Below are 16,799 nucleotides of genomic sequence, written 5' to 3'. Positions count from 1 at the left end.
CACGTTTTCCATCATTTCCTGACAGATTATTGCCTCAAACGGGGGGACAATGAATCAGAATGGAACAAAAATGAGGCCCATGGGCACATTCATAAACACCAGCTGCATGTCACAAGCTGTTTCAAATAATGAAATCACAGACAGGAGGTCCAAAGCACAGCTAACTGTGGGACAACAATTTTAACACCTCTTGAGTTATTGGGATGATTTTTTTAAAATGCGACATCTACACGTCCCAACTGTGACAAAATACAAACGCACCCTGTGGATGCTTGTGATAAACAAGGTTACTCTCTGCTGCTGCTGCAGTCTAATAACATTATCCACTGAGGCACTACAGTCACTAACGTGAACACTATGGCACTATGCACAAGTAGGAGGGAGGACTCCTGCCAGGTTATTATAATTACAGTGAGAATGAACATGGTTTTAATTGGGATTATCAAATTAGGCCACGGTAACGAATGCCCTTGGAGTGGTGAAAGGCGGCAAATGTCAACACTGATGGCGAGGATGATGGGTAGGTAAATGAAAGCCCTAATCTGTGGTAGAAATTAGGTGAAGTTCAAATGAAAATCACTTTAAGGTCTGCTCTATGACAGTGTTTGCAAGCCAAACCAAATGCAAGCAGAGGCTTCTTCAGCCACAAAATACATACTTTAATGTACTGTCTTTGAATTATATTTTGAGAGAGGTTTCATTTCCCCCAAGTGAAACTATCTGCTTCCCCAAGCTGAAAGATTAGTTTTTGTGGCAGTATTGGTTAGTATCATAACATCCATCCATCCATCATTGTGTTTGCCAATTCTTAATACTTTGGTCCAAAATTTTGAAATTTGTTCAACAACTGCAAGGCAGATACACAATGGTCAACTGTCAGCACAAAGAAAGCATGAGATGAGAAAAAGACCTTGAACTAGCCATGAGAGTCATTATGGATAAAATAAAGCAAAATGCATGAAGGCAGATTTAGGTCTAAAAATTCGGCAGAACCAAATTTTTTCAGTGAGGTCGACTGAGTTAAAATTTGTAGATCAATCAGTTACCATGAACATCAATTACCCTGTGTTTTGTCACATTTTTCAAGAAAATGGCAGTTATTTTCGCATGCCTCCATGGTGAAAGAAGAATCCAAAAACAGAGAAAATTCTTCATAAACTGGAGTAAATGGAGGTTTTGTTGAAGCTGTCACCCAAGTCCTGCACTACTTAAAACACTGCTCAACTGAACACAAATTCACAGTTCAAACGCATGTTTGCCCAGGCGTGCCACTCGTATGTGAAAGTATTTCAAATAATACGGTTTTAGCAAAACTGCATGTCTTCGGGAAGTGCTGAGCATATAACTGGATGAGAGTTGGATTACACTGCGCCCATCGTGTGTCAATTTGTAAACTGATGTTTTGATATAGTTTATTATTGTTAAATGTGGCCCCCATTTACTTCAATTCAGAACAAAAAGTCTACATCTTCAGATTCTTTGTTCACCATGCAGGCACTCAAGACAAACAAACTTTTCTTTAGAATTTTAATACAACACAAGGTGAGGAATTGATACAAAAAAGTCATTTTATTGGTTCCTTAAACCCCGCATGTTCTAAAACATGGGAAGAACGCAGTGAGCAGCTTCAGAAAAATGAACCAGAAATTAAATTAAATTACCTGAAAATTATCAACACAAAACCAAACCAAACAAAAAAAAAGTTTAGAAAATTTGAAAAAATAAACAAGGAAATGACCTGAAAAAGTGCATCGATAATAATAATTATGTAAAATAATTTTAAATCTATAATTATGATGATTGTAAATATAGTTTTTGGACAATTTCTTGTTATTCATATTTATTTATTATATTTTTTAAAAACTAATTTTCTGTTTTTGGAAAACTTCTTGCCAAATTGCTCACCGACTTTTTCCTCTTTTTTTTCAAAAAAAGCAAAACAATTGACTCAGGGCTGAAGATTTAAATACTCATAAAGGTGTCTGAATGCATCACAAGAAAAGTTTGGTTGATCCGGGTTTCAGCGGCTAAAAGACTTTCAAGCTCTGAGCCACCAGTTTGTACGGCAGGTTTTCTGTTAGTCTCCTGGCTAAGGCAGCACGCTGACTCGCTGTAAAATGTATGAATGATTTCACTACATCTCACATTCATGATATGATGGTATTTTTTATGATATTTTCAGTCTTCAAAGTTGAAACAACATTTCAGTTCATGTATAAGATGGCACCAGGATCTTGAGACAAGTGCACATCTAGACACACACTACATCATACATCTAATGCACCATAGGTGGCCTCCTTTAATATTTATCAAACAGGGGTGTTAATCATACCCAGAATAGCACTGCGCTGCAGGACGAACTGCAGAGATCATCAGAAACGTGTTAATGGTTCATTATGAGCATCAATGGGGATATCAGGCACGGGGATTGATTAAACTGGGATTAGTCTATCTGGGCCGTAATAGAGAATGTTAATGAGGATGGGGCTCTTAACTTTTATCAAATGTCTCCCTTGCAATTCAGCTGTTACACCCCTCCTCTCTGTTTCTTTCATTCCCGTACTTCACACTCGTTAAGTTCTAAATGTTACATTTATGTTTAACAAATTATGTTTGTAACTTTTATGTTGTAACTTTAGTGGCATTACAGGGTTGTCTATGGGTTGAACTCTGTGGCTTTTGACACTGTTGCAAAATCCTTTCAATACCAATGAATGTGCACTGTCATCAAGCCTAAAACAAGACTGTTTGGGTTAGTTCCTAAAAAAAAACGACATTTCCTTATTACTCAATGTGTTTTTTAACTGCACCTGTTGGTATAGTAGACAAAAAGCACACTGTTCAGTCTGTACCATGCACCTAGAGAACAGTATCAGTTCAGCAGAAACACTTCCACCTCAGTGCCAGTGTTTAGCCAATGCTATTAAATCATACATGAATGTCTTCTGAAGGAGTAGCCATTCTTAGTTAGAGGAAAGAAGGCTGATATGTCTCTGCATTGCAACAAGCAAACTGTAACCGAGGAAGTAACGGAGTGAAGAATTCAAAATCTGAAAACATAAAAAAGAGAACTACTCTGTTGGGCGAGATTTTTCCACATTTTAACAAAGTTCAGCCCTCAACAAGATAAAAGAAGCAACAAAACACCATCACTAAAATAAATTCCTTTGCTTAAAGGAATATTTTTTGGATATAAATTACTCATCCCAAGGTTATTTGAAGTCATTAAAAAATGCATTTATCTCATATGCCTTCACGGTGAAAGGAGAACCCAAAAGCGTGAACATTCTTCATGTATTGAGGTAAATGGGGACCACGTATAAGAACAGCAAAACTAATCAAAACATACTTTCACACAACTTTATCCCCTCATATGCTTGGTACTTCCCAAACAGACAGCCAATTCCAATGGGGAACTAAACAGCAACTTCTCCTCAAAGCCAGATTTTTAGTTTAAATTAACATTTAACATTTTAGTAAAAATATATGTGTTTGGGAAGTACCGAGCATACAGCTGGATAAATGAGACTTGGATTAATCTGCATGAGTTGTGTGAGAGTTTGTAAAGGGATGTTTTGGTATAGCTTTGCTGTTGATTAACCTGGATCCCATTAACTTAACTGTTCACCTTTTTGGATTCTCCATTCACCGTGGAGAAAAATAAACTATTCTTCACAAATTCAGTGAAATAGAGGGTGAGTAACTGATGTGCAATCATCATTATGTGGGTGAAGTATTACTTTAAATGGAGGAATTTACTCCAGGGAGGAAGATGTGGGGATTTTGTTGTTGTTAAAAGTGGACCCCTATGACTGATTCATCCAGAATGTTCGACTTTTTTTGATTCTCCGTTTACCGTGCAGAATTTTATTATTCTGATTTTTTTTTAACAAATTCTATGTAAAAAAAGGGGCTAGTAATTATGTGCGAATTGTCATTTTGCAGGTGAAGTATTCCTCTAAGTTGTGGACCCTGTTTACTTAAAATTCATGAATTTGAATGCTCATCTTCTTTTGGATTCTCTGTTCACCATGGAGAAATACAAAATATTTTTCACAAACTCAGCCTAAAAGAGAGTGTGCAATTACAAATGATAATTTGCAGGTGCAGTATTCACTTGAGTAGAGGTATTTACTCCAGGGATGGAGATGTGCTGGTTTAGCTGCTGTTGAATTTTTGCCCTTTTTGGACTCTCCACTCACTGTAGAGGCATTTGAGGAAAAAACACGTTTTCTTCATAAATTCAAGGTAACACAAGGTGAGTAATTTATATACAACGGTCATTTTGCAGGTGAAGTATTCCTTTTAGATTGTGAGACAAGATTGAAGCTGAGCAGTTTCTTGGGGCTTTCCATGGCGACCGCAGAAAGTTTGCTAAGCATTCATGGCAGAGGCTCCTCATCCTCCACACTGCTGATAAGGTAAACAACCTTCCAGAAGGTCACTGGGTTGCTGATATTGATCCTAAGATAATATATGCAAGACAGCCACGTCTGAGACACACTGTTAATGCTCCCAGGCTGATTGCATACGGAGGAATGTGGAAGCATAATGACAGTGCTTGAATTATTTTACATGTACAATTAAATCTAAAACATAGGGCACTTCATGATATACACATCTTCAAATCATTGCATAAAAGCAAAATACAACTTCCTGAGTGTTTGCAAGTTGTGAAAGGTGCAGTTTTTAATGTTGAGAGAGTTCAAAATAAAACGTTGCATGGAGGTCACAGTCATCTAAGGCTACAGCTGCACTTATTATGCTCAACAAATGGATCAAGTGCTTTTCGCTCCAGATAGAAATCAATACCGTCTCCCTGTGCTTCGATCAGGGGACTGAGCAAAGAAAACACAGCATCAATACCTGACCAAGAAACCCAGGCAAGCTATTCATGCAAGATTCCACTGGACTCTAAAAGTGTTGTTCTGGATCTAATTTAAATGTCTGACCTGCGCAGGGACCTTTCTGAGTCCCTTCATGTGATATCCTCAGCAACACCCAAGTCTAGCGCGGTCATGTGACCGGGGTAACCCAGGTTAGGTTGAGCCCCCCGGGTGCTGCCGAGCTGCGGACCACGCTGCAGCACTCCTGCTGCTGACACTGATGAATGAGACCGGCTGTGAGAGCGTCTGTCTGCACCAGAATGCACTTGGACCGCTACACAAACCTGCATCTTTCTGCAATCGGCCTAATTAACACCAGAGCTACTTCATCTCCCAGCGATGGAAAGGTCTAAGGGGTGACCTCAGTCGCGTGAATCAATACTCAAACCGCCGCCAAGATTTAGCTTTTAAAAGAAACAATTAGTAAGGAGCACAAGCTGCATGGAACCATTGAAGACAGCTGGATTACAGACTGAAAAATTCATTATCAGAAGAGCCAACATCTGCGTCAAAAGTGCAGTGAGGATTGTGTCTTTGACATCAGAGAAAAAGCAAGACTTAGGGGGTGAAAGTGATCAACAAAAAGACAACTCGTGCTGTGCAGAATGTAGAAACATGGTAAGCACTCTTAGCCAGGTGTTTGAGGAAATGGTTTCTTCAAAAGTTGGCATCATTGTCATGTCTTGCATGAATCGCAACAACACTCAAGAACTCAACACAAGAAGCTATTAATAGGTGCATCCTGCTGACTAATACCTCTTGAATAATCAGCTCACTTTAGAGAGCAAATGCAAGACAAACAGCAAAGAACACCACCAGAGCTAATGTTTACTATGCAGCCGAATTAGTCTTCCTTCAGCAAAGATACATATGCATTCCAGGAACTTGCACCGCTGAGATGCAAGAAAATCAGTTTCAGTAAAGCTACCTGTTGCACAGAACCACACTTGGCGTTCCAATCATGAGAACCATCTCCTCCATCTATTGAAAGTCACAGAAACAGAAGAAGAATGAAGTCTTGAAAGTGTCAGCTGCCAGCTGACGTTGGCATTACCTCAAAAAGGCATCAACACAGATCCAGTCATCTTGTTATTCCAGTCTCTGCTCTGACAACTTTCTAATGTCTCTCACTATATGTTACCGACAGTATCTGAGCCTATCAGTGTCTGTGGGTGGTGAGTATGACTGAGCAAGTGAAGTATGTGTGTGTGTGTGTGTGTGTGTGTGTGTGTGTGTGTGTGTGTGTGTGTGTGGTGTGATGGTTGTGTATGTGTTTGTGTGATGGCATGCCAGAGTATTTTTGGGCCCTGCCTGCTTAAATGCAGCTTGCATGAATCATGACTTCCCACATAGTAGGTCAGCGAGCGGGGTGAGTCATATTGCTGTCTTATATGGTAACACGCTGCACATGTGATAGAAACACTGGGGTTATCTATAGACTGGCTTGCTGTTTCAAATGTCTGCAGCACAGCGGCTGTGTCTCAGCTCTGTCTTGGTCTTCACATGATTTAAGAAGCCATTTGTCTTTGCTTAATCTCCTCTTTGATATGTCTGACAAACAGTATCTGCGATATCTGTGAATTTGATTTTCAGTTTTGAACAGTCTGCCAAACATTGTGGTGTGACTCAACATGACTCAGACTCATTTTGATTTTCATTTGACTCAGCTTCAGCCCTAAAAGGGACTTATTAGGTTTTTCCTCATTTTCTGTTGTATATATAATGTTACAATGTCAGATGTTGTTGTAAAACACGGTCAGTTTTCAAATAATGAGGTACACATGTGTAAAGGTAATCCCTGTGAGCAAACACCTCAGACTTCAGACCGTTCTAAATATGCTTGTTTCCAATGTTTTCTCTACATTCAAGACAAGCTGACATCCGCTTGTGACAGATTTCTTAATATGGTCACGTACTCCAGGCACACGACTATAAGTGTTTACAATACATATCTACAACACTACATGCTAACGTCAGAGAGACATGTAATCTTGTTTCCTGATTTGAATTTCGTCCTGATTGCGAATCATATTCCTTCTTCCACACGTCCCTTAGTTATAGTCAGTCAGTCATTTTCTGTAACCGCTTGTCCTCGTAAGGGTCGCGGGGGGGCTGGAGCCCCCCTTAGTTATAATTTTATTTTAAAAAACAATGTTATCAGAGATTTTTTTAATGGCAGAAAGAGCAGCTATGCTGCGTTGAAGTCATTATGGGGCTGCAAGCACACTGCTGCATTTAGCTACATGCTAACATCATGGAAAGTTGTAATCTTGGTTTCCAATTTTGTAACTTTTTCCCCAATTCTGGATCATATTCCTACTGAAACATGTTTGGTTGTGATGTTTTATTTGAAGCTTGTGACTTTACATGGTAGAAGGTGCCATTACACGCTGTTATGGCCATTTCTTGGCAGCAAGTACACTGCTACATGTAGCTACATGCCGATGTTGTTCATTTCTCCACTATTTCAGATTATATTCCTGCTGGAACACGTCCTGCTGTGAAGATTTTGGTTAAGAAGCTTTAATTGGGGATTTTTTATGCTAGACAGTGCCACTATGCTACGTGACAGTTACTCCACAGCTGCAAGTACACTGCTACATGTAGCTAGATGCTAACATCAGGGAAAAATAATCCTGTTTGAGAGTGTTTCTTGATTGCTCCCCAATTTAGGATCACATTCCTGCTGGAATATAATAACTTAAAGAAATGGGCACTAAAACAGTGTTTCACATGGATGGTGAATACAGGTTTTTCAGCAGAGGCAGCATGAGGAAAATATAGTGTTATTTGAACATTAAATCATGTAAAAATGTTCTAGCAGAAACTCAAATTACAAGTAAGAACCTGTAAATGAGCATAATAGGTCTCCTTTAAAATATAAATATCACAGCAGCCATACATTACTGCAGGACATGCACAAGAGTCATCACAAAGTACAAGTATAGCCTTTGACAGAATCTAAAAAGAATAGCGGATGCTTATTGCATGTCCTACCTCATGCTTGATATTTGCACCGATAGTGATGAGGTATACCTGCACACACAAAAATCTGTCTAAACCTCTTCCTGTGCAATTGGCTGAATCAACAAGGAAACAAGTGAGCAGACACCTCAGTCTGCAAGTACAGAAAACCACCTCACGATGGAAACGAAACACCCCAAAACTGTCACTGCCAAGAGGGACAGCGGGCTTAGAGGGACTGGATTAGGATATGTGGTGTTTTTTTTTCCAGCAGCCACCAGAGAAGGAGCAGATCTTGTGCTAATTAGGCCAGTGATTGGCAGGCCAAGGGGCTGCAAGCATGAGTGTGCCCAAGACTGGATTATGTTCTGCATTATTAATGGGAAAAAACGGATGGAGTGAAGAGCGGGGGGTAGGGTTGAGGTGGGAGCCTTTATGCAAAACAATAAATTCAGCGCGCGCATGAAGTTAAAATTCAACCGTCAATTTTGACAAAGAGCTCAGAGCTCTCATGGAAAAAAAGGCAAGTGGAAAGTCTCCCCACAGGAAAGAGTTGACACAGAGGCATCGCCCACGTCAAAACCTTCAAAAGCCACGTCTGTACGCATGTATGTGTGTGTGGGTGTGTGTGCGTGCGTGCGTGTGCAAAGCCAAGAGTGTGTGTGTGTGTGTGATCATGTTTGTACGTCTGAGTGGGCTGAAGGGTATGACTCTGTTGATATGGCAAAGAAAAGCAGCTATTCACACATTACTCTTACATGTGCGACATCTCAAGTTTTAAGAACACACGCAAGAGCTTTTGTTGTTGTAGCAACATGTATGCATGTGCAAAACCGGAGCAATGGTATAAATATCCAGCTGAGATCAAAGTGCGGCAACGGCAGGCTGTGAGGAAGATGAAAGACAACATCTACTGATGCGACTGATTGTAATACACCGTTGACAAACACAAAGAGATATCTAACATGTCTAAATAATTCAAGGCTCGAGCTGGACGCCGTGCTGGCGCCTTTTGACGTGAAATTCGTCCTTGTTTATTTGTTTGTTTGGTTGCTACATCTTGTTCTGCTGTTCTGGCCGCTGTGAAAGGCTGTGCATGAGAAGAAAAGATAATGTGAGTGGTTCTTGTCTCTCTGCTATTCACAAACAAGCTTGTTTAAGAATACACTTTGCGTTTCTTTCTTTTCTTCCTTTTACAGAGTCAGATAAGGTGAGCGTGCAGGCAGCATACTGGATGTTTGACGATGAAAACAGCAATACTCCCTCTGACCAGTGTTAATTTTGGCAACAATTTTAGATTTAGTCTTAGTCTTGAAACAAAAAAGGTGTTTTAGTTACATTTAAGTCATTTTTATCCTTCATAGTTTTACCTAGTTTTAGTCGGCGAAAACTCAACGTTCTGGTTGACGAAAATTCATGACATGTTACTCAAGATGTTTTTTTCAGTTCAATTAGGCTAATACAGGTCCCAGAAATTAGCATCAAGGTGACAGGTTGTTTTCAAAAGTAATTTAGGTAATTTTTTGAAATTAATAACTTTTTTTCACAAGACCGATGGAATTAAGGGCAGAGATTTTTTTTAAAAAGTCAAAGATGTTACAAACGGCTTCCCTGGAAAAGGGGTGAAAGATAACGCTTCTATCTGGGGGTCATGTGTCCGTCGATGCAGACTGGAGCTGCAGCCAGTAAATACCTGTGGCCCCTCATTAGTTATTTGTCCTGGAAATGAATGCGGGGTGTAAAGTTTCCCACTGCAGACAAAAGCCACATATAAAGGAGATTCATAGAGCATTTTTTACACATTTTAAAAATGTGGATCTATTCACGTATTCCACATATTGGCGCACAAACTGGAGACGCGAGGCAGTACATCAGTAGTTTACCAGACTCAATGAGGCCGACCCAGTCTGACTCCTGTCCCTGGTCAGGTCAGGTAAGGTCAGGACCTGTGCCTGACAGTCTGTCTCATTATTACTTTGATAACAGCATTGTATTGTATTGTATTTGCTGAGAAAACCTGATTGGTTGCTTAACAAGAATACCTAAAAATAATGTTTCAAAATTAATTTTCAGAGGCTGTAACGCCTCCCATGCATGAAAACTCCAAATAAATCAGTGCCTATGCTTCTCACCATATGACTAACTGTGACTGTGATTCGAAGTGTTAACAGAATGATCCGTCACAGTCTGAAGGGTGTAACTATGTTTGCCGACTTTCACCTCGCTCAGTTTGCCCACTCTGAGGTAATCAGTCAGGTCACATAAAAGCCTATATGTCATTCGGGCAGCGCGTGTCTGGGGTTCTACAGAACAGCCGAAGCTGTCACTGCGAGGGGCATGACGGAGAACGAGAGGCTGCAACACATTCACATGTACCAACACTTGAAGCGGAGCTACATGCACACTCACATTACCCGGCCAGAGAATGGCCATAGTGGGTTAGATGACCCACTGGCAGCAGCAGCCACACAGTATGAGGGAGCTAATTTAGGAAGTGATGTGAGAGTGAAAATATATGTGCACATGGGGAAGGGGACTGGACTATGTGACCAATTGGTGCACTACAGAGAAAGTGTAACCTACACATGCATACTGCAACACTCAATAAATAACAGGGGGTCAAATGTGTAGTTTTTGTGCAGTTAAATGAAGTTGTTCGTTTAGACTAGCAGCATAAGTTTTTCGGTTCAGGTTAAAGGGAGTTATTTTGCCGGTTGTTAAGATTTTGTTTTATCAGCTTTAATTGTTGATTTTTCATGGTACAAAGTTTTCATGCAAGTTTTTTCATTAAAGTCATTCTCAGCTGCAAGTACACTGCTACATTTAGCTACATGCTAAAGTCAAGGAAACGTAATCCTGGCTGTAAATTTTGTTGATTTTTCTCAGATGCAGATTATATTCCCACTGGAACAGTCCGTTGCACTTGACTGAAATTCTACGATAATGCAATAAAAAAAGTCCTAATGTCCTTATACAAGGATAATAAAGTCCCAATGTCTTCAAACAAGTATTTCATTTCATATTTCATATTTCATATTTCATAATTTACAGCATCTTAAATATGACAAATTTTGACCATGGTAACGAGTTGTGTGCCATATCAAACTTCAAACTTCATTAAACATAAATAAATTACTTTCGACCATCAAGTTTAATCTGGCTTTGTATCTTTTCTGCGTTGAGATTTTGTGTTGGTTTAGCTTGGCAGAAATGACTACCATCTTGTTTTTACATGGATTAGTGTATTGTACTTTTGCAACCATATAAAAGTGTCCACGAATTAGGACAACAGGTTTAAATTAGACAGTATAAATATAAGGTGCAGCAGTCCCAAAATGTAATGTCTTTATTTGCAGAAGCCTGGTCATACGTGGTTAAAACACTTCAAATGTTCCTACTGACCTTTTCTGCAAAATGTTCACTGGCAGCATATTTCATTTGTTTTCTGAAGGATTAACTTCTGGCAACAAAAGCATGATTAATATGTTGCCTGGTTATCCTCAGGCAGCTCAAAGCACTTGGTTACAGGGGTCAATACCGCTGAACAAGATAAACGAGGAAACATTTTCACTGTTTGACCAAAACCACACACTCTCCCTAACCTTGACCAAGTGCATTAATGGCCGAAACCTAACAACACACATGAAGCAGGACAGGAAGCTTGGTCTCTGGTGTCAAAGTCATGTGCTATATATGCACCGCCATCCACTCCCATCTGTCCCTTACAAATTCTATGCTGTATAGGAATGTCACACATTTTGGAATGAAAGTGAAAGTAATCTAGGTTTCCTCCCCAAAAACAGGAATATATTTGCCAGGAGAAACAGCTAATGTTTGGGCAGATTGTTACTCTTGTTTCTTAATCTTTGATTAAATATTTTCTCATATTTGGACAAAGTCCGAAGACACATGTGACACTTTTTTTATTCAACAAAAGAAGCTAAGTTGTAAGACATATTAACCTTCCTCAAAGTAAGATAGCGAAAAGAGAATGTTGGTATTGGTGCCAAAAGGTTCAAAATTGTCACCTGAATGAGACAATGCTTTGAGAGTGGAGTGTAAAAGCTCATTCTTGACCTTTGAAACACTAGTATCTATTTCTTTTTTGATATCACAGAACTGAACTGAGCCATCTCCATGACAACTAGTCAGCAAACTCAATCTTCTAAGGAAGATGTGGTTAAAAGCTCCAAAAAATGTTAGTGATAAAAAAAATGCTGTGAGGTTACTCGTGGCATTCGTCCAACTTACTGTACACATAAGCCAAAACCTGCAACGCTGTTTCTGAGAAGAAAAAAAAAGTTATTGTTACATATGCTGAGAGTCTTGGACCTCCTTTACGCCTTGGATTAAAATGCATTTTGGGTGATCAGATTGCAATCAGACAGTCCCTTGACCACATGAAAGTCTAAAAGCACCCAAAAGGCATTGAGGATTTGTATCCGATTGGAGATACCATCTCTGGAGGTTGTCAGTCATATTGTGACAAAATTGAACACAAGTTTAAAATGCAATTGTGTTTTAAAGCCACATACAACAACAACGACATGGGCGGAAATATGTAATTGTGCATTACTGTTCCAAATCAGTGAGGCAGCAGCAACAAGCCAGTTAGCGAGCTAAGCCACTAGCAAGAAAGAAGCAGCAAAGTCAAGTCAAGATGAGACCAAGTCTCTGCTTTCATTTTGGTCAGACGAAACTATAGAACTGATACTTGGCAATTCGTATTGCAGCGGAGTCATTTAAGAAGCAATGAATGAGCAAGTGGTGTACAATGGCATCAACTGTTTGGTTGTTTCAGCTAGACAGAGCGATCAGCGCTCAATTGGATCTTGGTCTCTCCTTATCCACCTGATTAGTTCTGATTCTTGAACTGGTTCCTTTTAGGATTCCTGGAACCTTTGTATTATTTAGTGAACCAGCCCATCTCGCCACCAGTTTTATGTGGAAACACTGTAATCAAGGACAACCTGCTTTTTTGGTTCCAGCTGAGAACCAACTTTTTGGGTTCTGAACCAATTTATTCTTGGTCAAAATGCTCTGAATGGTTCAAAATAAGGTGTGGTTCCATGTTGGTGGAAAGGGGGTAAATGTGGACCCTGAAAACTCATATTAATACCAGGTGTATATATGTCATCAGGTTAAATCATATTTAGATACAATCTGGACACAACACTCAATGAACTTTTAATGCAAGGTGTAAAGAAGTCTTAGTGGCATCTGAGATTAAAGGGAAGCAGTGAAAATGCCCTCAATATAGGACACATTTAAAACAATATTGCTACTTTTAGGTAAAATATGTTTTCTTGCTGGCCCCCATCCACAGCAGTGATCACTGATATCTACCTTACGTAATACACTAGACTATGAATAAGTACCTTGTAAAACCCCACTTCAAAAAAATCCAGACTATTACTTTAATTAATATTTAGTGTATGTAATCTTAGCCAAATGTGGCACTAGGCTCATCTGCCTAGAGAGAAAGCAACTGCCATAATGGTGAGAGTTAAATGTCTGCAGCATCACAAGGGAACACACTGTGTTATTGGTGTCAGAGTAGTGAAAGGTAACGTGCTGTGATATATTGCAGAGTCTGTGACCCGAGTGCACACTATCAATGTAGCTGCTTCTACATGCCTTTTCAGTCTCAGTGGTTTCTGTAACCACTGTCCTCATTTCAAAGCATTTGGTGAAGCATGGCTGTGTCAACTTTGTGCAAAAGTTTGCAGATTTAACACCAAGCAGTCATTAGTCAGCTTTTACTGATTTGAACACCAGTACCTGACATGACTGAGAACCACAAAATAACATCACAAAAATGATCACGCATCCAACATTGTGTCGTTAAAACTAGTAGAATTTAAGCCCCTAACTCTCCTAACTGACATAACATAACTCATTATATACATATATCTTATAATCTACTGTAAAGTCAGGGTGCAGAGCATGTATCATAGGTCAGTGACAGCTATCACAGCACGCCAACATGAGCCAAGACTGCCTCAAATCAAGTGCGAGGGCACAGACTGAAAGGTTACGGTTTCAAGTGTGCGCAGATGTGACACAGAGTGCGGTTTCGTGGCTTTTGGGCAACAGTATTGATGACTCAACCTGAGAAGAGAAAGCACTGCTTATTTATTAGATCGCTTTGCACGCCCAGGCATCACAAGTCACAATGGAAATATTCGCAAGGAGGAGGAACTGCATCACCAAAGAAGAGTGTGTCTAATGTTTTTTTTCTGTTGTTGGTTTTGATCACTTGGATCTAAGTGTAAAAAACATAAATGAAGTCATATATACAGATTGAAATTCATGATGGAAATTCGATTGAAACTCAGAGCCAGTCAGTCTGCAGGGATGATGTCCGTCTGGTAGCATTTAAGTAATTTCACAACCTGCGACATCAACATTTTTTCTGTCACACTCTGGCAGAGATAAAAAGGCAGAGCCCTCCTGAGTAATGTTTGGATCCAACCTATGATTTATTTACACATGGGTGGGCCAGCTGTGTCATGCAGCTATTAGAGCAATCTGTTAAACACAGTGTTGCAATCTGACTATTAATGTGTGCTGTGCACTTTAACACCGTGACAGTAGGGTGAAGAAATCCTGGCTAATGCACAGTGCCAATGCAAGCACTTTCGGTGCCCTGGGCAAGCTTCCCCTGACACCCGACCATTTATTGTATTAACAAAAACAAGAGCTAACTAGACATGAACACAAACAGCTTAGAAATACAAAAACTAATATCATTAATACAAGAATACAGTGAAAATTTGCAAATTTTGTCCTTTAATTTATTTGTAAGGTGCCCTTTTGCCTTTTTTCGCAGTCTCTTACTCCAGGCTCTAGCATGTTCTGACTGTGATGATCACAGAGGAGTACATTAGCAGGATTGCCAGGGCTTGAGGTGGTACCCCAATGACAGACCGACTGTTAGCATTAGATTTTCAGATTTTTTTTTTTCCCTTATGCTTGATTTTTGTGCAACAAACAAAGAATTACCGCCTCATGGTTATATGCCTCCGTGCAACAATCAAGATGCAGTTTACATCAATGTCTGTGAAAACAGACACAATCACACACATCTTTCCCCTGGCAGCACAGAAGATCTCTACAATCAGCACAGCATCAAGGTGGACTCCCGAGATTAATGCCACCAATTCAGTATCTGACCAAATGTCTCCCCTTCTGTTTCTGACATATAGTGCTGAGTAACGGTTTACTTCATCACTGAGTCATTTGGGCCAAATTTAAGGAAATTCCCTCAAGGTGTACTTGAGATATTGCACTCATAAGAATGATTCAGAGGCAAGGTCTCAGTTACCCTTTGAACTCCAACTACCAAATTCTAATCAGTTCATCAGTCCAAGTGGACGTTTGTGCCAAATTTTAAGAAATTTACTCAAAATGGTCTTGAGTTATTACATTAGCGAGAATGGGACAAACCTACGGACAACTTTAAAACATGCCTCTGGCCACAGCTAGTTCAGTCATGGAGGCATTAAAAATAAATAAATTGGGTGGGTGGGGTTGAGAAGGGTGCCCTAGACTGCCGTCTAGGTCCTCTATAGGAGGATCCACCACTGTTGCTGCACCCTTACACACACACACACACACACACACACACACACACACACACACACACACACACACACACACACACACACACACACACACACACACACACACACAGTGAAAGGCCACTGCTCAAATACCTCCGTCACAGTCTTATCCCAGTCAGTCAATATCGAGAGATCAATATTTATCTCTGGAATTATTGATTTTTTTCTTGATTAAAACACTGAATTTTTAACAAGTTCAAGGAGAGGAGAGTGCAAAAGCAGGTGGGTGTTGAACGAGTCAGAGACCTGAACACTGTACACGGCGACCACAGCTCCGCACAGCACAGACACTGATGGTATATATACGGCAGATGATTGATTTTTCCATCACGGCTGGAAATGACTAATCCAGTAATCGGTTGAAAGCACCATATCTATAGGCAGCACACAGCCAGTTGGAGCTGGATTATTTGTTTTCATGCATCGATCCTCTGCTGATGTGATTTATGTTTTTCTAACACTTAAAAAAGGAGCAACAAGTTAAACAGAAACGCTCGACATACACTTTGTCAAATATCGGATTCATCATCCATGCAGTCTCGCCATCCCAGAGCCATTCGTTAGTGTCATTATGAGAGCAGCGAGGCTGACTGATGAATATAATGCCAAATTGAATGTTCATATCTCCGTTGATCCACCTCCTTTAAAAGATAAACACACAAACTGATTTTAAAAAGCAAAGATATGACAGAAGCCATTTAGTGTTTCCTGCTTGTAAATTTCCCTTTCAGAGCAAACATGAAAAGAGTGACTGAGGGAAATTTTTCTGCTCTGTTTTATTCAGCAGTCAATCAAGGGGGAATTAACGTTACTCATATGCAAATGTTTTTTCAAGTCAAAGTGGTTCAGATTGGGAACAAATTTTCCCTCACTGTCAGAGAGGTGTTCTGTTTTCCCTTTCAAGCTCCACTAAACTAAATATTTTACATACTAACACTGGATCAAATGAGTGTGTAATGTGAAGGAGTTGCTATGAGTGACAACCCTACAGAACCACGTTCATGTCATATCCTTCACACTGAAATTATGAGCAGTGGAGCTGGGAAGGCTGAGTCAGAGATTTTCAGAATTTCCGACAGCTATAACTTCTCTAAACTGGCAAAGGACTTAGAAGAGTTTAGGACCCTGGATGAGTCAGGTTTTAATTCTCTGCAAAAATAAATAATTAACCCTCAGTGTGTTTAACAGTGACTTCAAAATACTTTTTTTTCCTCTCAAACATTAAATTAAATTAAGCATACAATGAGAGGCTACACGAATATCGTTTCTCACAAATTGCAACCTCTTTTAAAAAAAATATATTTATGAACGTTACTTTTCATTT

The 16,799-nt window shown here is 39.7% G+C and overlaps 1 protein-coding gene across 3 annotated transcripts in view; it reads right to left on the bottom strand.

Moving 5' to 3' along the window:
- Positions 1–16,799, bottom strand: part of bach2b (BACH transcriptional regulator 2b) — a 124,527-nt gene that overhangs the window by 52,550 nt on the left and 55,178 nt on the right. The window contains exon 1 of one of the 3 annotated variants that reach the window (XM_088089310.1): positions 5,941–6,084. The exons of the other annotated variants lie outside the window; for them this stretch is intronic. The gene's annotated coding sequence lies outside the window, so the exon portion shown is untranslated. Of the gene's footprint in view, positions 1–5,940; positions 6,085–16,799 lie in introns of those variants that run through there. 3 annotated transcript variants of the gene reach the window in all.

The sequence above is a fragment of the Plectropomus leopardus genome, chromosome 16 (genome assembly GCF_026936395.1).
Source record: "Plectropomus leopardus strain MGB_pleo_1.0 chromosome 16, ASM2693639v1, whole genome shotgun sequence".
Classification (NCBI taxonomy): domain Eukaryota; kingdom Metazoa; phylum Chordata; class Actinopteri; order Perciformes; family Serranidae; genus Plectropomus; species Plectropomus leopardus.
Note: the sequence above shows the minus strand (reverse complement) of the source record. Positions and strands in the feature narration are given on the sequence as shown.